The following is a 24,720-nucleotide window of genomic DNA, read 5'->3' as shown; positions in this document are numbered from 1 at the left end:
GATCTTTGAGTTGTATCTTGGGTATTCTGAGCTTTTGGGCTAATATCCACTTATCAGCAAGTGCATACCATGTGTGTTCCTTTGTGATTGTGTAACCTCACTCAGAATGATAGTTTCTAGCTCCACTCACTTGCCGAAGAATTTCAAGAATTCATTGGTTTTTTTTATTCGATATATTTTTTATTTACATTTCAAATGATTTCCCCTTTTCTAGCCCCCCACTCCCCGAAAGTCCTGCAAGCCCCCTTCCATCCCCCTGTCCTCCCACCCACCCCACTTCTCCGTTCTGGTTTTGCTGAATACTGCTTCACTGAGTCTTTCCAGAACAGGAGCCACTCTTCCTTTCTTCTTGTACCTCATTTGATGTGTGGATTATGTTTTGGGTATTCCAGTTTTCTAGGTTAATATCCACTTATTAGTGAGTGCATACCATGATTCACCTTTTGAGTCAGGGTTACCTCACTTAGTATGATGTTCTCTAGCTCCATCCATTTGCCTAAGAATTTCATGAATTCATTGTTTCTAATGGCTGAATAGTACTCCATTGTGTAAATATACCACATTTCCTGTATCTAATCCTCTCTCAAGGGACATCTGGGTTCGTTCCAGCTTCTGGCTATTATAAATAAGGCTGCTATGAACATAATGGAGCATGTGCCCTTATCACATGTTGGAGCGTCTTCTGGGTATATGTTCAGGAGTGGTATAGCTGGGTCCTCAGGTAGTGCTATGTCCAATTTCCAAGGAACTGACAAACTGATTTCCAGAATGGTTGTATCAGCTTGTAATCCCACCAGCAGTGGATTGACTGTTCCTCTTTCTCCACATCCTCTCTAGAATTTTCTGTCCATTGAGTTTTTTATCTTGGCCATTCTGACTGATGTGAGGTGGAATCTTAGGGTTGTTTTGATTTGCATTTCCCCCTTGATTAAAGATGTTGAACATTTCTTTAGGTGTTCCTCACCATCAAGTATTCCTCAGTTGAGAATTCTTTATCTCTGCACCCCATTTTTAATAGGGTTATTTAGTTCTCTGAATTCTAACTTCTTGAGTTCTTTGTATATATTGTATATTAGCCCTCTATTGCAGTAGGATTTGTAAAGATCTTTTCCCAATCTGTTGGTTGCTGTTTTGTCCTATTGACAGTGTCCTTTGCCTTACAGAAGCTTTGCAATTTTATGAGGTCCCATTTGTCAATTCTTGATCTTAGAGCATAAGATATTGGTGTTGTATTCAGGAAAATTTCCCCTGTGCCCACATGTTCCAGGTTCTTCCCCACTTTCTCTTCTATCAGATTCAGTGTGTCTATGTTTCAGTGTATATGATTTTATGTGGAGATCATTGATCCACTTGGACCTTAGCTTTGTACAGGGATATAAGAATGGATGAATTTGCATCCTTCTACTTGTTGACTGCCAGTTGACCCAGCATCATTTGTTGAAAATGCTGTCCTTTTTCCCACTGGATGGTTTTGGCTCCTTTGTTAAAGATCAAGTGACCATAGGTGTGCCAGTTCATTTCTGTGTCTTCAATTCTATTCCATTGATCTACCTGCCTGTCACTGTATCAATACCAATGCAGTCTTTAAAACTGTTGCTCAGTATTATAGTTTGAGGTTAGGCATGGTGATTCTGCCAGAAGTTCTTTTAATGTTGAGAAAAGTTTTCACTATCCCGGGTTTTTTGTTATTCCAGATAAATTTGGAAATTGCTCTTTCTAACTCTATGAAGACTTGAGTTGGAATTTTGATGGGGATTGCATTGAATCTGTAGATTGCTTTAGGCAAGATGGCCATTTTTACTATATTAACCCTGCCAATCCATGAACATGGGAGACCTTTCCATCTTCTGAGAACTTCTTCAATTTCTTTCTTCAGAAACTTGTAATTCTTGTCATAAAGATCTTTCACTTGCTTGGTTGGAGTCATCCCAAGGTATTTTACATTATTTGTGCTGTTGTGAAGGGTGTCATTTCCCTATTTTCTTCCTCAGCCGGTTTATCCTTTAACTAGAGGAAGACACTGATTTGTTTAAGTTAATTTTATATCCAGGCACGTTGCTAAAGTTGTTTATCAGGTTTAAGAGTTCTCCAGTGGAATTTTTGGGGTCACTTAAGTATTCTATCCTATCATCTGCGAACAGTGATATTTTTGACTTCTTCCTTTCCCATTTGAATTCCTTTGACCTCCTTTGTTGTCTAATTTCTCTGGCTTGGATTTCCAGTACTAACTGAACAGGTAGGGAGAGAGTGGACAGCCTTGTCTAGTCCCTGATTGCAGTGGGATTGCTTCAAGTATTAGTTTGATATTGGCTACTAGTTTGCTGAATATTGCTTTTACTGTGTTTAGGTATGGGCATTGAATTGCTGATCTGTCTAAGACTTCTATAATGAAGAGGTGTTGGATTTTGTCAAAATGTTTCTAAGCATCTAATAAAATGATTATGATCTAATGATCTAGACTTAGGAAAGCTACTCGTTTCAACTGTTTAGAATAATAGAGAAATACAAGTTAGGAGTCAGTCATTTATAAACACACCTGCAGTAATGTTAGGTACTAGTTAATTACAGAAATAAGCTGTATTTAGCCTCCTGCATATAGTTTCAAAGTTAAACACAAAGTAAATATCTAGATGCAAGCAAAGTTTGTCTATTCAGATATACTTCACAGAGCTGAAGGTTCTGACATGTAATATTTTAATAATTAAAGGCTTCTCAGACAGACAGACAGGCAGCCAGACAGACAGAGAGACAGGTATATTAATTTTGGGCAGCACCCCATTCATCTTCCAATCAGAGTATATACACAGAACTTTGAACTGCAGTTTGCTTGAATTGTGGCAAAAATGACAAAATGAACTGTGTATGAAAATGTGGCCATGCTATCAGAAATATAAACCTGCAGTTGGCCAACAGCACAATGGAGGAGGGTGGGGTCAGCATGGTTACTCTGTGATTGCAGAACTAGGTACTGACACAGGAACTGTCTATGGTACACAGACACATGGCTATATGTGTCCATGGTCACAGATCCAGCATGGTTAGGCTCTGGTTGGGCCTTCATGCAGAGCTGTAGCAACCAACAGCTGTCAAGAAAGTCAGGATCTTTATTGGGAATTTATGCCAAGAGGTGACACTTAAAATATGGACACACGGCTGCAATAGCACAGATGCAGAGCCATTAGGACAGATGTCAGTCATGAGCCACCATTGGATACAAGCCAGGCCAATGAGTACCTTAGGAAAAGTGTGATCTATGGAATCCATATGATCTTATGTTCCCATCCCCTGTGAAAGCCTGGATTCCCACATTTCCAGCTCTGATGGACCAATTGGACATTTCTGACTCTAATGTATAAGCATTGTAGTATCCCCTACTCTATTTCATTGAGTGTCCTTTGCTGATGCCCAATGCATTCATTCATATGTTGAATTCCATATACTGAGAACCAATGATGGTGTTCTCTAACAGAATCTAGCTTTTATAGGTTTAGGAACCTCACTATACATTCTAAAAATGCTAAACACTCGCTCACACGGAAGCCTTGAGATTCAATGAACACACAGAACCAACTAAAGTCATATGATATGATGGTAATAGCACAGCTGTAGTTTAGATGAGTTGAAAGTCCATCCATGTGGCAAGAGAGAAAGTGCATCTATATCAAGTATGTGGACAGTTTCCAAAATCACATGAAAAGGGGGCACCTGGATTTGAACCAGGGACCTCTTGATCTGCAGTCAAATGCTCTACCCCTGAGCTATACCCCCATGGACACCAGTTTACACAGTTAATAATTTTCATTCTCAGTGGTGATATAATATGATGGACTATAAAGGTAAATTACAGATCCTCACAGACTATATCCCAGAAGCTGCCAGACCTGACTGGTGAGATGCCTTCCTCAGCTCTGCAGATTTCCTGGCCCATCATTGAATAGCATCATCAGGCATGGAAATGGAGAAGAACAGCCTTCAGATGCTGAGCTCCCTTCACACTGCTGTCCTGGGTTAGCTCCTGAGCTGGCCAACTGCCTTCCACCTGAGCCTACAGACACCCCAAATATTGCTTACCAGCAGACAAATGTACTATCAGAGTTCTCACAGGACCCCAGCTGACATTGTCAGTTCAAACACTGTAGGATCCCTCTCTGCCTGGTACATGAGCTCAGTCAGTCTTTGGTGTCAGAGACTGAAGTGAGCAGTGTGCTCTGGAAGGGGGAGAGAAACTCACAGGGGAAATGTCCACCCTTTACACACAGTCCAATTCTGTGACTTTCATCCCTAGTTCTGACTACAGATTCACCAGGGAGACACAGAGAGAGGCACATCCTTTTATGGTTTGGCTTTCCTTATTGGTCCCTGGACGCCAGCTGTCACTATAACTGCTGTGCCTAAAAAGTCCCTAATTTCTCCCCTATTGTACACACCTTCTATTTAGAGGCCAACAGAACCAGAGAAACTAGGTCTATGCAGAAACAGGGGAGACAGATAATGAGAGTGGGAAGGACAGTCAGCATGTAGGAAGAGATGGGAAACAGCCATCTGCACACATGACAGGCTGGTCTGTAGATCCCAGTTCTATTGAGGTTCATGACTGGAATGAATAGAAGAAACAGAAATCTCTCTCTCTCTCTCTCTCTCTCTCTCTCTCTCTCTCTCTCTCTCTCTCTCTCTCTCTCTCTCTCTCTCTGTGTGTGTGTGTGTGTGTGTGTGTGTGCGAGTGAGTGATATGTCCAGGAATAAAAACAACCTTGTGGTAGGGGGCACCTGGATTTGAACCAGGGACCTCTTGATCTGCAGTCAAATGCTCTACCCCTGAGCTATACCCCCACCTGTTCATTAATGTCTCACAGGCACTCAGAACCTGCATGGCCACTCCCAGGCTGCTAACATCTGGTATGTTCGCCCTTACCAGTGCTCTGTCATCATTGGCTTCCTCCTATGATGCCCAGCCCTAAACTGCCTCTGTGTATCTGACAGTATGTCCTCATGAATGACTGGTGTTTTTCTGGCTTAAAATATAGCTGAGGCAGGGGCATTAAATTCAGGAGGCTTCAGCTGCTGCTACTTCAACTTTTAACCCAACTAAAAGAGCCATTTGCGTGTGAGGCACTGACACACTGCTTTGTGTGTGAGGCAGGAGTGGACAGAATAGAAAGTTCTCTGTCTGCTGAGAACTCCTTGGTTAGATTTTCTAGGAGGGACAAATAAAACATTCCTGATTATTAACCAAGGGAAATTGGTCTAAAGTTCTCTTTCTTTGTTGGGTCTTTGTGTGATTTATGTATCAAGAGTAATTGTGGCTTCATAAAACGAATTGGGTAATGTTCCATCTGTTTCTATTTTGTGCAATAGTTTGAAGAGTATTGGAATTAGGTCTTCTTTGAATGTCTTATAGAACTCTGCATTGAACCCATCCTGTTCTGGGCTTTTTTTTCCCCTTGGGAGACTGCTAATGACTGCTTCTCTTTCTTTAGAGGTTATGGGATTGTTTAGATCATTTATCTGATCCTGATTTCACTTTGGTACCTGGTATCTGTCTAGAAAATTGTCCATTTCATCTAGATTTTCCACCTCTGTTGAGTGTAGGCTTTTGTAGTAGGATCTGATGTTTTTTTTTTTTTTATTTCCTTGGTATCTGTTATGTCTCCCTTTTCATTTCTGATTTTGCTGATTTGGATATTCTTTCTGTGCCCTCTGGTTTGTTTGGCTAAGGGTTTATCTATCTTGTTTGTTTTTTTTTTTTCAAAGAACCAGCTTCTGTTTTTGTTGATTCTTTGTATAGTTCTTTTTGTTCCTACATGTTTGATTTAAGCCCAGAGTTTGATTATTTCTTGCTGTCTACTCCTCTTGGGTGTATTAGCTTCTTTCTGTTCTAAAGCTTTTAGGTGTACCGTTAAGCTGCTAGTGTATGCTTTCTCCAGCTTCTTTTTGGAGGCACTCAGAGCTCTGAGTTTCCTTTTAGCACTGCTTTCATTGTGTCCCATAAATTTGGGTATGGTGTGCCTTCATTTTTATTAAATTCTAAAAAGTCTTTGCTTTTTTTCCTTATTTCTTCCTTGACCAAGGTATCATTGAGTAGATCCTTGTTCAGTTTCCATGTGTATGTGGGCTTTGTGTTGTTTTTGCTGCTATTGAAGACCAGCCTTAATCCATAGTGATCTGATAAGAGGCATGGGATTATTTCAATCTTCTCATATCTGTTGAGGTCTGTTTTGTGACCAGTTATATGGTCAGTTTTGGAGAAGGTACCATGAGGTGCTGAGAAAAAGGTATATTCTTTTGATTTAGGATGAAATGTTCTATAGATATCTATTAAATCCATCTGGTCCATAACTTCTGTTAGTTTCCCTGTGTCTCTGTTTAGTTTGTGTTTCCCTGATCAGTCCATTGATGAGAGTGGGGTGTTGAAGTTACCCACAATTATTGTGTGAGGTGCAATGTGTGCTTTGAGCTTTAGTAAAGTTTCTTTTATGAATGTGGATGCCCTTGCATTTGTAGCATAGATGTTCAGAATTGAGAGTTCTTTCATGGTATATTTTTCCTTTGATGAGTATGAAGTGTCCGGCCATGTCTTTTTTGGTGACTTTTGGTTGAAAGTTAACTTTATCCAATATTAGAATGGCTACTCCAGCTTGTTTCCTGGGCCCATTTGCTTGGAAAATTGTTTTCTAGTTTTTTATGCTGAGGTAGTGTTTGTCTTTGATGCTGAGATGGGTTTCCTGTATGCAGCAAAATTCTGGGTCTTGTTTGCATTTCCAGTCTGCTAGTCTATGTCTTTTTATTGGGGAATTGAGTCTATTGATGTTAAGAGGTATTAAGGAATAGTGATTGTTGCTTTCTGGTTTTTTTTTTGATGATATTTTTATGTTTGTGTGGTTATCTTCATGTGGGTTTGTTGAAAGGTGATTACTTTTGTGCTTTTTCTAGGGTGTAGTTTCCCTCCTTGTGTTGGTGTTTTCCATCTATTATCCTTTATAGGAATGGATTTGTGGAAAGATATTGTGTAAATTTTGTTTTGTCATGGAATACCTTGGTTTCTCTATCTATAGTGATTGAGAGATTTGCTGGGTATAGTAGCCTGGGCTGGTATTTGTATTCTTTTAGTGTCTGTACCAGATCTGCCCAGGATCTTCTCCCTTTCATGGCCTCCTTTATATGTTACTTGACCTTTTCCCCTTACTGCTTTTGATAGTCTTTCTTTGTTTTGTATGTTTGGTGTCTTGATTATTATGTGATGGTAGGAATTTCTGTTCTGGTCTAGTCTATTTGGAGTTCTGTAGACTTCTTGTATGTTCATGGGCATCACTTTAGGGAAGTTTTCTTCTTTATTTTTGTTGAAGATATTTACTGGCCCCTTAAGTTGGGAATCTTCACTCTTTTATACCTATTTATTGGTATTTTCCTTAGGTTTGGTCTTTTCATTTTTTTCCTGGAAGCTGTTTGCATTTCCTTTGAATGCTTTGTCAATGTTTTCTGTGGTATCTTCTGTACCTGAGATTCTCTTTTTTATGTCTTGTATTCTGTTTGTGATGCTTGCGTCTCTGACTCCTGGTCTCTTTTCTAGGTTTTCCAATTCCAGGGTTGTCTCACTTTGTGATTTCGTTATTGTTTCTTTTTCCATTTTTAGAACCTCGATGGTTTTGCTCATTTCCTTCGCCTGTTTGATTGTGTTTTCCTGTAAATCTTTAAGGGATTTTTGTGATTCCTCTTTAAGGGCTTCCAGCTGTTTACCTGTGTTTTCCTGTATTTTTTTAAGGGAGTTGTTCATATCCTTCTTAAAGGCCTCTATCATGGTGATGAGAAGTGAGTTTAGATCCAATTCTTGCTTTTCTGGTGTGATGGTGTACCAGTACATGTTGTGGTGGGAGAACTGGGTTCTGATGATACCAAGTAACCTTGGCTTCGGTTGGTTTTGTTCTTATGCTTGCCTCCTGCAGTCTGGTTATCTCTAGTGCTGCCTGCCCTCATTATATCTGACTGGAGCCTGTCCATCCTGTAATCCTGTCATGTCAGAACTCCTCAGAGTCAAGCTGTCTCTGCGATCCTGTGATTCTGGGATCCTCTGATTCTGAGATCCTGGGTGTGTCTGAGTTCGTGGGAGTAAAGCTGCATCTGGGACCCTAAGATCCGGGTGTAACCAAGCCCCAGGGATCCTGTGATTCTGTGTTCCTGGGTGTGTAAATGGGCCTGGAAGTGGAGCTTCTTCTGGGTGTTGTGGGACTGGCTATGAAGTTTGCACCCAAGGTCATATCAGAGTACAGGCCCAAACAGGAGGGAATTAACCTGTCCCACAGTGTTCCTGTGTCCCTGCGTCCCTCTGGTCCCAGTCACTCCCAGTATTGGGACAAATGTTGTATCCTCCTCTCCTCTGATCCTATGATTCTAGGCAGGTTAGGACCTGATAAACCTTTTGTGACATCCTAAAAAAGTATATTCATTTCATTCTACCCTGCCATCCCATCTACAGCAATAGAAATCAGAGCTTCATTATGACAAGCCCCATATCTGGCACCACCTGAAGGAATGTTTTCCTTGGCTCCTTTCACCCTTCCAACCTTCATTCCAGCCCAATCCATTCCAATCCCCAAACACTAGGTAGGAAGGAAAGAAGGTTAGAGGGGAAAGGGGTAATAGACTCTTTAGCCTACCACCTACTGATTAGGGCCATCTAATTCCTGGAAATAAAAACAATCAGTGTCATCAGAATATCTGTAACCAGCACACCAGCAATAGCAAAAGCAACAGCACAAACCAGCAGCAGCTGGGGCATCAGCCGCTGCAGGCCCTCTCTGAGCTCACATATTTGTAGGCTCCAAAGACTCCCCAGATTTCCAAACATAAACTCTCTGCTGCTGTCCATTACCAAGCCTCTCCTAGAACCTGAGACAATTATATTTAGTGGCTGTGGACAGGCTGAAGTAGCTCTAGATCCCACATCTGGATTAAAACAAAAACATAATCACATAAAAAATGTTTTGGAAATTTTTGGTAAGAAACCAAACTCTCACTACACTGAGTACCCAAGGCTGCAGCCTGCTATGCATGGAGGGGTTCTGCGTGACCTAGGGTAGGTATATGGGGCAGGACATGGTAAATATAAACCTGATAGAGTCCAGCCTGCAGGAGGCAGGTCAGGTCGTCTAACTCATTGGAGATCAAGCATCACCATGTATACTATACCCTTGGGTGAGACAGTGCCAATGACCTGTATTAATGAGGGAGTCAGCTTGGGTTCAAGAACAGCACTCAAGAACTTTATGTCAATCAAGCCATGCCCCAAAGGCTCTGACACTGATCATGTTATCAACATCTGTTCTGTATCAGGCTTCAGTGATTACGGTCTCTAGACTTTCATCATTGTATCTGTAGACTCTTCATGACTTATTTAGTAGGAGATTTTTGTTTGTCTATCCTAGAGAGTCTGACCAAGGAGTTCTCTTCAGTGGACAGAGAACTTTCTATTCTATCAAATCGTGCCTTGAACTCACCTGTGAAGATCAACAACGCAGCCACTGTGGTTATAGATGTCTCCTTTAGTTGGACTGAAGGAGGCTGAAGCAGCACCACCTGGGCTCACATGAATTAATGTCCTTGTCTCAGCTAGAATTAAGGCCTGGAAATAATAGTCATTCATGAGCAAATGGCAGTCAGATGTGTAGAGGCAGCTCAGGGCTGGGCCTCACAGGAGGAAGCAGATGATGACAGAGCTCTGGCAAGTGCACGTCAGATGTTAGCAGCCTGGGAGTGGCCATGCAGTTCAGAGTGCCTTTCAGGCATTAATAAACAGGTGGGGGTATAGCTCAGGGGTAGAGCATTTGACTGCAGATCAAGAGGTCCCTGGTTCAAATCCAGGTGCCCCCTACCACAAGGTTGTTTTTACTCCTGGAGACTTCATGCACTCAGTCCTGTTTCTTCCATTCAGGCCTGGGAGCTCCAGACCAGCCTGTCATGTGGATAGATGGCTGTTCCCCATCTCTCTCTACATGTTTACTGTCCCTCCCCTTCTTTTTATCTGTCTCCCCTGTTCCTGCATGCACCTAGTTTTCTGGTTCTATTGGCCTGTGGATATGTAGATATCATGTTAAGTAGAAGACAAGAACTATAACAGAGAATTAGGGACTTTCTAGGAACAGCAGTTATAGTGACAGCCAGTGTTCAAAGACTAGAAAGGAACACCCACCCACAAAATTATGTGCCTGTATGGCTCTCTGGTGAATCTGTAGTCAGAACTAAAGAGGCAACTCACAGAATTGGGCTGTCTATATAAGGTGGACATTTCTCCTGTGAACTTCTCTCCCCCTTTCAGTGACAAATGGTCACTTACTTTAGACTCAGAAGCTAAAGTCTGGCTAAGCTGCTGTTCCAGGCAGAGGATGCTGCAGTGGTGCTGCTGACAGTGCTAAGAAGTGTGTGTGACAACTCTGAGTCATGTCCCATTAGTCTTCAGGGAAGGAAGAGAGGGTGTCATGGAGCTCAGGGGGAAGGCAGTGGGCTAATTTAGGAGCTAACCCAGGAGCCTGAAGTGGCCCAGGGTCTTCAAGCTGCTCCTATCTATTTCCTTGACTGATGGTGTTATTCAAAGATATGGGTGGGAAGGTGCGTATACCTAGTTTGTTGTGCTATAGGGAAGCTACAGCGCTGACGAAGGCATCTCACCAGTCAGGTCTGGCAACTTATGGAATATAGGTTTGTGAGGATCTGTAATTTAACTTTATAGTTAGACCTAATATATCATCACTCACATGAAAAGTTTAAACTATGTACCATAGTACCTGTGGGGGCATAGCTCAGGGGTAGAGCATTTGACTGCAGATCAAGAGGTCCCTGGTTCAAATCCAGGTGCCCCCTTTTCATGTGATTTTTGGGATTTCTTACATGTACTTCTACTGTCCACATCCATGGTATATTCCTACTTTCTCTCTGGAGCCAAGCAAGTCTTCACATTTTGAATGTATAGTGAGTTTATTCAACCTGTAAAAGCTAGGTTTTATTAGAAAGAATGATCAGTGGTTCAGCATATGGAATTCAATACACTGATTATTAGGCATCAGCAAAGGACACTCAAGAATATGGAGTTGGGGATCCTGCGCTGGTAATAAACCAAAGTGGTGATGTCCAGTTGTTCCATCAGAGCTGGGAATGTGGGAAGAGGCTCTCAGAGGGAAGGGAACATGGGATCCTATGGATTTCATGACTCACAGGGTTCCTAAGCTGCTCATGGGCCTGGTCTGTATCCAGCAGTGGCCATGACTGGCATTTGTTCTACAGGGTTAGCATCTGTGCTGTAGCAGCCATGTGTCCCTGTTTTTACTGTTATCTCTTGTAATACACTTCCCAACAAAGATCCTGTGTTTTTGGCAGCTGTTGCTGCAGCTCAGTGTTAGGGCCAAGCAGAGCCTGACCATGGTGGATCTATCTCTGCCTCATACCATGGACAGCTCCTCTGCCTGGCCTTCTTAGGAAAGAAGCAGAGAGCACAGGCAGTACTGTCTCCCTACTGTGCTGATGGCCTCAGTTGTTTCTAGTGTAGTGACAGAGAGTACAAAGTGACAGACATTCCATCCTAAAACCAAACACAGACTCAAATCAGCACAGTGCTGGCGTCAGTGTCCCTGTCCATTGTGTGTACTGTCATGTGTCCAATTGAGTAACAGACTCCATTGGAACTTTTGAGGATGTTGGCTCCTCCCCCAACTTGAAAGAGAAGTCCCACATGGCCTTTCTTGGCATATTTTTCTTTAACAAGTGATAGAGCCTAGGAAGATCCTATGTTGAATCCAGAGATCTTCTCAAATATTCATCTGAAACCCTGTGGGTGGTTTATATTAGTAGCCATCAAATAACAACTGTATGCTTTATATTTCTAATAACATGACAGTGCTTTCCTAATAATAGTTCATATGGACACACACACACACACACACACACACACACACAATTTCTCTTAAAACTTGATGTTAAGCCTGTGCTGCCTCAGTGGTGAATGAAGCAATGGTAACTTTATGCTCTGTCTGCAATCCTTGTGAGAACCTCCTGTTTTTGCACACACATCTTTAAGAATTCACCAGTGACGCTCCTAAGCATTTTTGTGTGCAATGGTTTAGCTACTTGCACAAGTCTTGTTCTTTGGGTAAAATATACGGTAGAAGTATATTCACTAGATAAAATCAGTGAATGAAAAGTTTCCCAAGAAGAAGCATTCTGTGATTGCCCTCATCATCTTATGGAAATCACAAAAGTTGTGCCAGTGCCTTTCTGAATCTTCTCCCTTTTGCAGTCTCCACAGTGTGCATCATTTGGCTGTAGTCCTCCCTTACGTCTTTGACATCTCTGTGGTCTTTTAGAGTCATTGTGATGGCTTCCAGTGTCTCTTATTGTAGGAAGTGTGTCACTGTGGGTTTGGAGACCTTCCTTTTCCCTGCAAGGCTGTCTCTCCTGGCTGCAGTCAGATCAAGATGCAGAGCTCTCTTCCCCAGCACCATGCCTGCCTGCTCACTGCCATGAGTGTCATCATGAGGGTAATAAACTGAACCTCGGAAACCGTGAGCCAGCCCCAAGTAAATCTTGTCCTTTATAGAGGTTGCCTTGGTCCTGGTGTCTCCTCATAGCAATGGAAACTCTAATGGATACTCTCCAGCTGAGTCCCCAGAAATGGTGAGCTATAAGCATAATTTTTTTATTACTTTATTGTGTTCTATTATCTGCCACTCTGTCAACCATTATTCCTCACCAATCCCTTCCTACATGTTAACATTAGATAGAAGAGAAAGAAAGTTTGAGGGGGAAGGAGGTTAGACCTCTTTAGAGTACTTCCTGTTGATTAGAAGTGTTGAGTTCCTGGGGAGGGGGAAGTCCAGTCTTTGCTGTCTTAATATCTGCACCAGCAATCCAACAATCCAGTAATATAGCAGTTGAGTAATCCAGAAATCCAGCAATCATTGGCAAAAGCACCAACATGAATCAGAAGCACCAGGGGAAGCAACAGCTGCCAAAGACTCTCTCTGAACTTTGATATTTATACCCTTTCAAGAATCCCCAGAATTCCAAACATGAGATATTTGGAGCTGATGATAATCATGCCCCTCTTTGAGCTCAAGACAGTTATAGTTAACAGCTATTGACAATTAGAGACATTCCTATATCCCACATCTGAGATTAAAACAAAACTATATTCATTAACCTAGTTGGGTTTTTAAGAAACCAAAATTCTCACTGTACTGAATAGCAAAGGTTGCAGTCTTCTGGATATGGAGGGATTCTAGGTGTCTTGTGGTAGACTATGGGGAAGAACAAGGAAAATCCAAGCCTGACAGAGTCCAGTTTGAAGGAGGTGGGTCAGGTCCTCTAGCACATTGGAGATGTCACCATGTATGTCACCTTGGGTGAGGCAGTGCAGGTGACCTGTGCTAATGAGGGAGTCTACATAGGTACAAGAACAAGACTCAGGGACTTGATGTCAATCCAGCCTTGCTCCAAGACTGTCACCTGCTGATCACATGTTATCAATGACTGCACTGTATCACTCTTCAGTCACTGTGGTGTCCAGATGTCCTTCATCATTTCTGTAGGTATGATTTACTTGTGATATGGAGATATGAGTGAATGACTTGGTTATTAAGCAAGAGTGTTTTATTCGTCCCTACTAGAGAATCTGACCAAGGAGTTTGGAGCAGACAGAGCACTTTCCATTCTGTCCACTCCTGCCTCCCACTATGAAACCATTTTGTTGCATGTGTGTTGTTGTTGAGGTGAAGGTTGAAGCAGCACCAGCTGAAACCTTCCTCAGATAGGACCTCAGCAGGTGAATGCTGGTCATTCCTGGGTACATGACAGTGAGATGTGCAGAGGCAGCTCAGGGCTGGGCCTCACAGGAGGAAGCAGATGATGACAGAGCACTTGTAAGTGCCCATGCCAGATGTTAGCAGCCTGGGAGTGGCTATGCATGTTCTGAGTGCCCGGGAGACATTAATAAACAGGTGGGGGTATAGCTCAGGGGTAGAGCATTTGACTGCAGATCAAGAGGTCCCTGGTTCAAATCCAGGTGCCCCCTACCACAAGGTTGGTTTTACTCCTGGAGATATCACACACACACACACACACACACACACACACACACACACACACACACAGAGGGGGCGAGGGAGAGGGAGAGGGAGGGAGGGAGAGAGAGAGAGAGAGAGAGAGAGAGAGAGAGAGAGACAGACAGACAGAGAGAGTTAGTTCTGTTTCTTCCATTTAATCCAGTTGTGGACCTCAATAGACTTGGGATCTACAGACCAGCCCATCATGTGTGTAGATGACTGTCTCCCATCTTTTCCTACATGCCAACTACCTGACCCATTCTTCTTATCTAATTCCCCTGTTCCTGAACATGTCAACTTTCTCTGGTTGTGTTGGCATGTAGATACATAGATATGATATTAAATAAAAAGCAAGAACTATTAGGGAGAATTAGGAACTTTCTAGGCACAGCAGTTATAGTGTCAGCAAGTGTCCATGGACCAATATGGAAAGACTAACCATAGAAGTATGTGATTCTGTGGCTCTCTGGTGAATCTGTAGTCAGACCTAAGGAGGCAAGTCACCGAATTGGGTTGTGTGTGTACAGTGGACATTTTCCCTGTGATCCTCTTTCCCTCTTCTAGAGCCTACTTCTCACTGACTTCACCCTCAGAGTATAAAGGCTGTGTGAGCTGCTGTCCCAGGCAGAGAGGGGTCCTGCAGTGGTCCTGCTGAAAGTGCTAACTCGGTTCTGTGACAAGTCTGAATGACAGCCCATCTGTCTTCAGGGAAGGAAGAGAGGTGTGTCTGGGGGCCTAGGTAAAATGCAGTTGGCCATCTCAGGGCTACCGCAGGACAGCAGTGTGACATAGGCTCAGGGTCTGCAGGCTGCTCCTCTCCTTTTCTTGGTGATGATGCTATTCAGGGGTGGATCAGGAGAGCTGCAGAGCTGAGGAAGGCATCTCACCAGTCAGGTCTGGCAGCTTCTGGAAAGTGGGTCTGTGAGCATCTGTAATTTCACTTTATAGTCAGTCATAATTTATCACCACTCAGATGAAGATTATTAATTGTGTACACTTAATGTGGGGGTATAGCTCAGGGGTAGAGCATTTGACTGCAGATCAAGAGGTCCCTGGTTCAAATCCAGGTGCCCCCTTTTCATGTGTTTTTGGAAACTGCCTGACCACATTCACAGTATAGACCTACTTTCTCTTTTGACTCAGGTGGCTTGACACTCACTTCCGTGAGACTACAGCTGTGTTATCGCACACCAGATCCCTTTTGTGGCAGGCAACTGTGTCTGTTCACCCGGTGTCAGCTTTTCTGGTGAGCAAGTCTCCACTTTTTTTATACTATATATTGAGTTCCCAAAACCTCGAAAAGCTAGGTTTTATAAGAAAGCAACTTCAGTGGTTCTCAGAATATAGAATTCAACACACAAGATGCACTGGGCAGCCTCAAAGTACTGTAAACTAACTGAAGAAGGGGATAGAGGGATGGTATTTTCCTAGAGTTGGAGACATTCAATAGGTGCATCAGAGCTGGAAATGTGGGATTCCAGGCTCTCATGGGGAGAATAAGAGCCTTAGATTCCATAGATCACAGAGTTTCCAAACTGCTCATGGGCGTGGTTTGTATCCAGTGGTGACTCGTGACTGGCAACTGTTCCACAGGCTCAGCATCTGTGTTGTAGCAGCCATGTCTCCCTATGTCAGTGTTAGTTCTTAGAATGAGTTTCCTACAGAAGATCCTGACTTTCTTGGCAGCTCTTGCTACAACTTAGTGTAAAGGGCCAAGCAGAGCCTGACCCTGCTGCAGCTCTGTTTTGTGACACGGGCAGCTCCTCCGCCTGTCCTTTTCCTGAAGACACAGGGACCATGCAGACCCAACTGTCCTCCACTGTGCTGAGGTCCTTGGCTCTTTCTACAGTGACGGAGATTCTGATCACCTACTCAAACTCAAATGAGCACAGTGCTGAGGTCAAATCAGCACAGTTTCTCTGTCTCTGGTGTGTATTGTCATGTCAGTGACAAACTCCATTGATGGTTTGGAGGATCCTGGCCCTTTGCCAAACTTGAAAAAGAAGTTCTGTGAGTCACATGAGCTACAAGTAACAGAAGCTAAGAAGATCCAGTGTTGAATTCACAGATCTTCTTGAATATTCATCTGAATCCTTGTAGTGTGTTGGTGGTTAGTAGTCACAAATACTAATTGTATATTTTGAATAATACAACCATATTTTCCTAAAAATAGGTCCTTTGAACACCTCTACCTCCCCTATGTACACACTGTAGTTTTCTCTCACAACTGGATATTGAGGTTTTTCCTGAATTGAGCAATGGAACCCTCCTGCTCTGTCTCTGCAGTGCTGTGTGAACCTCCTGATATCTGCCTATGTGTCTGTAAGAACTTACCAGTGAGGCTTCTAAGCTTGTCATTTTTGTGTGTAATGTTGGACTACTCTGCAAAAATCCTTGTTGTATGAGGAAAGTATTCCATGGAAGTATATTTCCTAGATGAATTCTGAATGAAAATTTTTCCATGAAGATGCATTCTGTGATTTTCCTCATCATCTTTTGCAAATCACAGAAATTGAGCTAGGGCCTCTCTGAATCCTTTCCATGTTCTCCATCTCCAGAGACTCCATTTTGTGACTATGAATCTTTCTTACATCTTTGTTATCTGTGTGGGTATGTGATGGTTTCTAGAAGGATTCACAGGGCAGAAATGCCTGTGAACTAGAAATTTCTCATTTCTTTGGGGACTCAGTTATGTCCTGTGATGTCCTGCTGAAACAGACAAATGAGTGGATGCTTTGCTGAAGAAGACAGGTGAAGGATGTGTGATGATTAGATAGGGTGTTAATCTAATCCCACAGTCTGTGTAACAAAGCTTTTGCATTGGTTCACCTTGCACCACATTTCTGATCTTTGCTTCTTGTGACTTCACACATAGTTACTTGCCAAAGAACTTCTCACAGTATTTCAGCTGCTTCTGCAGACTCATGTTGATTTTGCGGAGCCTCTCGGTTTTTTCTGGATCCAACTGCCACTGCTGCTTTGTGTTTTATATTTCCAGAGTGCACTGGACTGGTGACAACAAAGGTTGAAGTTGTCGCCAAATAACCACTTGTAAGCAGGCCTGCAACCTCTGTTCTCTATTGTTGTTTTCCACTAGCTCCAGTAGGTGGTCTAGAAAGGAGGTTGAAGCATTTAAGAACCCTCATTAAAGTGGGTTTTGAAAAACCCAAGCCTACATTCCGCAGGCTACACTCTGACTGTTCGAGTAACCATTCTTTGTACCTGGTCCATGCTGATGCTGAGCTGGTGGTTTAGGGTCAACATGTGGTTAACTCTTTCTCAAATTTGGAGATCTTCATTCAAATTTTGGACCAGAAAATAATAAGACAGTTGACCAGAGGGTGAAGAATCACAGAAGGGATTCCCAAGACAGGAATGTGCTGAAGGCTACAGTGGAGTGGGAAGTGAAACAGGGTGGGGATTTCATCCAAAACCCCAGGTGGAAGCAGCGCAGGACTGCAGCTCTGTCTTTGATTCTCCACCTGAGGCCACAGATGCTGGCCAGCAAAGGGTGGAGCGTGCTGTGCATGAAGGGACTCTGTGTGCCCTGTGGTAATGAGAATTTCTGCATAGTTTACAAAAACAAGACACAGGAACAGCAGACTGAGAACTTTCCATTCCATCTACTCATCCCTCATACACACCTCCAAAGGCTTTGCATATGGCTCTTTTAGTTTGGTTAAAAGTTGAAGTAGCAACAACTGAAGACTCTTACATTTAATTCCCCTGCCTCAGCTAGCATCAAGCCAGAAACATGCCAGCCATTCATGAGGACATCTTGTCAATGTGCAGAGGCAGCTCAGGGCCGGGCCTCACAGGAGGAAGCAGATGATGACAGAGCACTGACAAATGCACATGCCAGATGTTAGCAGCCTGGGAGTGGCCATGCAGGTTCTGAGTGCCCGTGAGACATTAATGTACAGGTGGGGGTATAGCTCAGGGGTAGAGCATTTGACTGCAGATCAAGAGGTCCCTGGTTCAAATCCAGGTGCCCCCTACCACAAGGTTGTTTTTACTTTTGGACATATCACACACTAAGTCCTGTTTCTTCTATTGACTCCATTCATGGACCTCACCAGGCCTGGAAGCTACAGACCAGCCTATCATGTGAACAGATATCTGTTACCTATGTGTTCCTATATGGTGGCTGTCTCTCCCATTCTCATTATCTGTCTCCCCTGTTCCTGCATATACCTAGTTTCTCTGGTTCTGTTGACTTCTAAATAGAAGGTGTGTGCAATAAGGGAGAAATTAGGGACTTCTTAGGCACAGCAGTTATAGTGACTGCCAGCGTCCAGGGACCAATAAGGAAAGCCAAACTATAAAAGGATGTGCCTCTCTGGCTATCAGGTGAATCTATGGTCAGAACTAAGGAGGCAAGTCACAGAATTGGGCTGTGTGTGTAGGGTGGACATTTGCCCTGTGAGCTTCTCTCCCCCTTCCTGAGCCCACTGCTCACTTCAGCCTCAGAGGCTAAAGACTGGCTGAGCTGCTGACCCCGGCACAGAAGGATCCTACAGCGTTGCAGCTGACAATGTCAGACAGTGTGAGCTGGAGCCCTGCGAGAAGTCTGTGTGGCATCGCATTTGTCTTCTGGCAAGGAAGAGAGGGCTGTCTGGGGACCCAGCATTTACCTCCAGAGCTAACCCAGGACAGCAGTGTGAATTGATCTCAGAATCTGAAGGCTCTTCTCCTCCACTTCCTTGCCTGATGATGCTATTCAAGGATGGGCCTGGAAATCTGCAGAGCTGGGGAAGGCATCTCTCCAGTCAGGTCTGGCAGCTTCTGGGATATAGTCTGTGAGGATCTGTAATTTAACTTTATAGTCCGTCATATTATATCACCACCGAGAATGAATATTATTGAATGTGTACACTGGTGTCTATGGGGGTATAGCTCAGGGGTAGAGCATTTGACTGCAGATCAAGAGGTCCCTGGTTCAAATCCAGGTGCCCCCTTTTCATGTGACTTTGGAAACTGTCCACATACTTGATATAGACGCAATTTCCCTCTTGACTCATGGCTAGAGATTCAACTCATTTATGCCACAGCTGTTATTACCCATCAGATCCTTCATATATGAGCTGGTTCTCTGCGTTCTTTGAATATCAAGGCTTTCATGCGAGTTAGTGTTCACCAATTTTAGAATGTATAGTGAGTGTCTTAAACCTATAAAAGCGAGATTCTGTTAGAGAACACCATCATTGGTTCTCAGCATATGGAATTCAACATATGAATGCATTGGGCATCAGCAAAGGACACTCAATGAAATGAAGTAGGGCATACTGACCTGCTTATACATTAGCGTCAGAAATGTCCAATTGGTCCATCAGAGCTGGAAATGTGGGAATCCAGGCTTTCACAGGGGATGGGACCATACGATCATATGGATTCCATAGATCACACTTTTCCTAAGGTACTCATTGGCCTGGTTTGTATCCAATGGTGGCTCACGACTGACATTTGTCCTAATAGCTCTGCATCTGTGCTATTGCAGCCGTGTGTCCATAGTTTGTGTCACCTTTTGGCATAAATTCCCAACAAAGATCCTGACATTCTTGACAGCTGTTGGTTGCTACAGCTCTGTGTAAAGGGCCAACCAGAGCCTAACCATGCCAGATCTGTGACCATGGACACATGTAGCCGTGTGTCCGTGTACCATGGACAGCTCTTGTGTCTGTCCCTTGTGCTGCAATCACAGAGTAACCAGGTTGACCCCACACTCCTCCACTGTGCTGTTGGCTAACTGCAGGTTTATATTTTTGAGAACACAACCACATTTTCTTACAAATTGTCCATGTTGTCATTTTTGCCACAATTCAAGCAAACTGTAGTTGGAAAGTATTCTGTGTGTATTTTCTGATTGGAAGATGGATGGGGGTGCTTCCTGAAGCTTATGTGTCTGTTGGTCTCTCTATCTGTCTGAAAAGCCTTTAATCATTAAAGAATATTAAGTTTCAGATCCTTCAGCTCTGAAATGAAGTATTTGAGGACCACCTTTCTTTTTTTTTATTCGATATATTTTTTATTTACATTTCAAATGATTTCCCCTTTTCTGGCTCCCCACTCCCCGAATGTCTCATAAGCCCTTCCCCCCATCCCCCCATCCACCCCTTCCCACTTCCCTGTTCTGGTATTCCCCTATACTGCTGCACTGAGTCTTTCTAGAACCAGGGACCACTCCTCTGTTCCTCTTGGACATAAATTAATATGTGGATTATGTCTTGGGTATTCCACATTTCTAGGCTAATATCCACTTATCAGTGAGTGCATACCATGATTGATCTTTTGAGACTGGGTTGCTTCACTTAGTATGATGTTCTCCAGATCCATCCATTTGTCTAAGAATTTCATGAATTCATTGTTTCTGATGACTGAATAGTACTGCATTGTGCATATATACCACATTTTTTGTATCCATTCCTCCGTTGAGGGACACTTAGGTTCTTTCCAGCTTCTGGCTATTAAAAACAGGGCTGCTATGAACATAGTGGAGCATGTGTCTTTATTGCATACTGGAGAATCCTCTGGGTATATGCCCAGGAGTGGTATAGCAGGGAGAACTACCTTTCTAACATATATCATTCTAAAGTCAGGCCTCATTTCTCAGGATGTCTTCCCTGGAAATATCTAATCATTATGAGTTTGGATGGTATCCATATCTTTTCCTTTTTTGTAAAATCATAAACAAAGCCACATTTCCAACACAAAACTCTTGTAGAATTCTATTTTGGTATTAGCACATCCTTATAGTATATGGGCTCATTAATTCCAGTTTTTTCTATAATCTTTTCTCTCTCAGCTGGTGTTCTTCCTTTTTGATTAAGAATATTTAAGCTTAACAAAGTACTGTGTAATTTGTTTCTGGGATGGAGGTGCCTTTATTCTTTCTATTTGTATTACAAGCATTTCCTTTACGGTATGATAAGATGTTTCTACAACTGTGTGTCCTGTATTATTGTATGCCTGCAATGTGCTTTATATTATAATATGCAAAGAATTCTTTATCTTAATATCAATATATGTAGAGACAGTATGAGTCTTAGTTTATAAGGTAGTCCTGTAATTGCCATTACTTCCAATAAACTCAGAATCAGCCTTTTCACAACTAAAAGCCCTTGCCCATTGAAACCCTGAGCTTGTATGAATCATACAGCGCACAAACTTTCCTGTTCTAAATCTGCAGAATGAAACAGCTTTCATTTATTTCCTTACCACTTAGGGTTACTTTCAGCAGGTAATAATAGAGTTTGGTTATTCAGGGAACGAGTAGGACATTGTCTTATAATTTCCATGGCTTCTTGTTAAGCAATAGAAAAAATTCTCATTAAAACTCTAATGCTAATGCTGGGGTCAGGAATGGCTTCACAAACTACACAAACACTGTTCTCAGTCAGACAGGGTTAGTTTAATTGAGCAAATGCCCCAGGACTGGTCAACCAGGGTTATGGTCTAGATTTAGGAACTGAACTATGAACCCAAGGGAAGATCCTACAGGGTTTTTAAGCCCCTAAACCACAAACATCTGTGCCAAGTTATTTCACCCATCAGGATTCAAGGATAGGGGATGTCCCTATCCTTGTCTTTGTTGTACATTTACCTTGGTCCAATTAGTTGGGGTGTCCACATGTTGCAGGGGACTTGCCTTGTCTAATATTCACATCCTAACTTGTCTATCAGGATGGGACTTGTCTAACATTCGTGTCTTAACTTGCCAACCAGGATGCCAGGTACCCACCTCCTTGGCTCTTTCTGCCAAGTAGGATGTCAGTTCCAGGGAGGTCTTGAGAACTTAAACCTTACTGGACCACTACTGAAAATGACAGTCTTTTCCATATAGTTTATTTTTTCCTTTGAGCCAGTAACCTGAAAAACCTTTATTTTGACCTCTCTCGCAGAGGAATAATATAACCACAAAGCTCACCATCACACCCTTTATGGAAATCAAAACAATCTAAAACCGATGAAATACGGTACTGTGTGTGCCTCTATTTAGGCATTTTTATCTAGCCAAGGAGGAAAAGACACCCAAAATTCTTGTCATAGACCTCATTAAAAGGAATATGAGCTTTCTCAGGCTAGATAAACAATCTTTATATTAACTTAACACAATTGATTCACCCTTCCATCTGTACCCACTTATATTCAGGCAGTTTGTCAAACCAGCATTTAAGCCCAGAATCCCTGCAGCACTGATGCTAGATAGAATTTGAGTATTCTGTTAAGACCTATTTTACCCACTAGGCTTCCTTAGTGTTCTCAGTCTTTCATTTGTTCCAACTTAGTGCACTTGAGTCACATGACCCAAATTTGGTGCTCTTGGTTACTTACTTAATAACAATAACAAAAAAAACAAACAAAAAATAAATAAAACTTTAACTTTTAGGCAAATAATCCAAGGTTTCTAGTGGATATACACCCAGTTATCATGTTGGTTCACCAATAATGATCACCCTGCTAGGCCTCTACACCAAGTCTCAGCAGGTCCAGCTCAGCACACAGACAGCTTGACTCTGCCATGGGTGGGCGTCTAGGTCTAAGAACACAGAACAAAGATACTAAGAATCACAGACAAAAACAATCACCACATACTTCGCCCCTCCATGTGCCTAGTTACAGATACCAGGTGTTCTTACGCTCTGCAGGAACCAGATATACCAGATTATAGCAAGACCCGCCCGGCTCCTGCCATCATTGAAGGAGCAGAGCATTTCTGGCTCTCTCTGTGGGTGGAGTAGGGTGGGGTGGAGGGGTGGAGAGACCTCTAGTCCCCAGCACTCTCGACTCATAGCATGTCTGCCAGCCAAATTCCACCTCATCAGACACCCTAGGGTCTCCAAGCCTCCCAGATGCTTGCAAGCAAACTGAAAGTTCAGACAGGCTTACAGACTCAGACTTTGACAAACAGCTAGACAAAGAACTGAGACCTCTCCATTGTGTCCCTACAGGAAGTCAGATTCCTGGCCAATGCACCAAATGTAAGACTCTGGGCAGTCTTAATTTACTGGAGAGACCCCTAGTGGACCACACAGAGAAGGGAATTGATGCAAAAAGCAAGAAGATTTTTTTAAATCTAATATCCACATGCTGGATTCGCCCTGCACATGAGGAGAGAAAGACTCCAAATAGTTTTTATACTGGGACATGTGTCTCTCTTATGTTTTGGTCTATCCTAGAAGCAGCTTAAAGTGTAAAAGATTATCCAGATGCAGGAAGTACTGTTGGGTAGTTGGTTAGGGTCCAAGCTTATTGTGAGTAACTATACAGTACAAATCTATTGACTTTTACCATGTTTGCTTTCCAAGGGCACAAAATATAACAGAGTATGCAATCAATTTTGACATTAGAACGTTTTCTAGTAAAAGCAGAAACATATAAGAAAGTTTCTTTATAATGCAGTCTAGCAAAGTAACTGTTACCTTAATATTTTACCTGTGCCCTAACATTTAACATGGTATTTTTCATGACCTTTTGAGGCTTCTTGCACATTTTCTACTAATAATTGGTTAATTTCCTTGTGACAGTTGGCCTGTCAAACCTGTATGAGACAGATACAAGTAATATATAATGTATAATTTCTATTTATGATTGCCTGTTGTTATTGCATATAAAATGAAGTTAATTCTGAATTATCAAGAATAAATTCAGCAGTTTCTATATGCAAAGCAATTCTTTTTACATATTGAGAGTCAGTAATTATATTAAGAGATTCAGGGAAATCTGATTATATCATAAGATGTGCATACACCTCTACTTTTTGAACTGATGTAATGGGCTTGGATGACTTGCTTATGTTGTCTGATTTATAGCCTGCCATTCACAATATATTTGTATCAGTGTAGAATCAAGATGCCTTGGGACTTGGCATTCCTTTTACAAAGTATGTTGGAGATTTCAATTAGTTCTGTATATAAATTGCAGATTTCTGCTTTGAGGATATTTGTTATTAATTTCTGCCAAATAGTTGCTACAAGCTGGTTACTAATTGTCATTGACTAGCTATAACGACATAATCTCAGCATTAGTAAAAGACACTACAGTTTTGGCCAGGCCTGTTCCTGACAATTGAGTTGTTCTACTTTTTATGATTAATCCAGAAACCTTGTTATGTGTTTAATTTTTTACTTTGTTTACGTGCTAAGAGAATTTATGTGATAATACTGTTATTCCTTTGCTTAATGAGTCCAGTAGTAGGATGAGTTGAAGGCAACATAATGAAAATATAATCAAGTTTAGGATTAATTTCATCCAGAAATGCGTCTTGCAGTCTCTGTTCTACCAGAGTGTGTGTCTCTCCCTCCCTCCCTCCCTCCCTCCCTCCCTCCCTCCCTCCCTCCCTTCTTCCCTCCCTCCCTTCCCACCTCCCTCTCCTCTCTGCTTTCAACCATCCTGCACTGTTTAAGTCCCAATCTCCTTGTAACTTTTGAAAGAAATTACTTAATTCATGAATAGTTAATCCAATTGTAGGCTGTCACCATTAATTTTTGAAAATCATTAAGAGTTTTTAATTGATTCTGAACATTCTGTGGTTGAATTCTGAAATGTGTTTTATAACCCATAGGGTTAATAGAATATCCTCTCTGTACTTTTTCAGGAACAATTTATAACCTCCAGCATGGCAGAATTCTTTGTGCTT

The 24,720-nt window shown here is 42.3% G+C and overlaps 8 non-coding genes across 8 annotated transcripts; 6 read left to right on the top strand and 2 right to left on the bottom strand.

Moving 5' to 3' along the window:
• Positions 1–3,696: 3,696 nt before the first annotated feature.
• On the bottom strand, positions 3,697–3,768 carry Trnac-gca (transfer RNA cysteine (anticodon GCA)). Its single transcript has one exon. It is a non-coding gene; the product is annotated as a tRNA-Cys (tRNA).
• A 990-nt stretch (positions 3,769–4,758) lies between these two features.
• On the bottom strand, positions 4,759–4,830 carry Trnac-gca (transfer RNA cysteine (anticodon GCA)). Its single transcript has one exon. It is a non-coding gene; the product is annotated as a tRNA-Cys (tRNA).
• Positions 4,831–9,792: 4,962 nt separating this feature from the next.
• On the top strand, positions 9,793–9,864 carry Trnac-gca (transfer RNA cysteine (anticodon GCA)). The gene has a single exon. It is a non-coding gene; the product is annotated as a tRNA-Cys (tRNA).
• A 915-nt stretch (positions 9,865–10,779) lies between these two features.
• On the top strand, positions 10,780–10,851 carry Trnac-gca (transfer RNA cysteine (anticodon GCA)). Its single transcript has one exon. It is a non-coding gene; the product is annotated as a tRNA-Cys (tRNA).
• Positions 10,852–13,981: 3,130 nt separating this feature from the next.
• Trnac-gca (transfer RNA cysteine (anticodon GCA)) lies at positions 13,982–14,053 on the top strand. Its single transcript has one exon. It is a non-coding gene; the product is annotated as a tRNA-Cys (tRNA).
• A 1,035-nt stretch (positions 14,054–15,088) lies between these two features.
• Trnac-gca (transfer RNA cysteine (anticodon GCA)) lies at positions 15,089–15,160 on the top strand. The gene has a single exon. It is a non-coding gene; the product is annotated as a tRNA-Cys (tRNA).
• Positions 15,161–18,009: 2,849 nt separating this feature from the next.
• On the top strand, positions 18,010–18,081 carry Trnac-gca (transfer RNA cysteine (anticodon GCA)). Its single transcript has one exon. It is a non-coding gene; the product is annotated as a tRNA-Cys (tRNA).
• Positions 18,082–18,970: 889 nt separating this feature from the next.
• Trnac-gca (transfer RNA cysteine (anticodon GCA)) lies at positions 18,971–19,042 on the top strand. The gene has a single exon. It is a non-coding gene; the product is annotated as a tRNA-Cys (tRNA).
• The last annotated feature ends 5,678 nt before the right edge of the window (positions 19,043–24,720 follow it).

This window comes from Apodemus sylvaticus, chromosome 2, assembly GCF_947179515.1.
Source record: "Apodemus sylvaticus chromosome 2, mApoSyl1.1, whole genome shotgun sequence".
NCBI classification, from domain to species: domain Eukaryota; kingdom Metazoa; phylum Chordata; class Mammalia; order Rodentia; family Muridae; genus Apodemus; species Apodemus sylvaticus.
The sequence above is the reverse complement of the archived record's forward strand: the minus strand, read 5'-3'. Positions and strand labels throughout refer to the sequence as shown.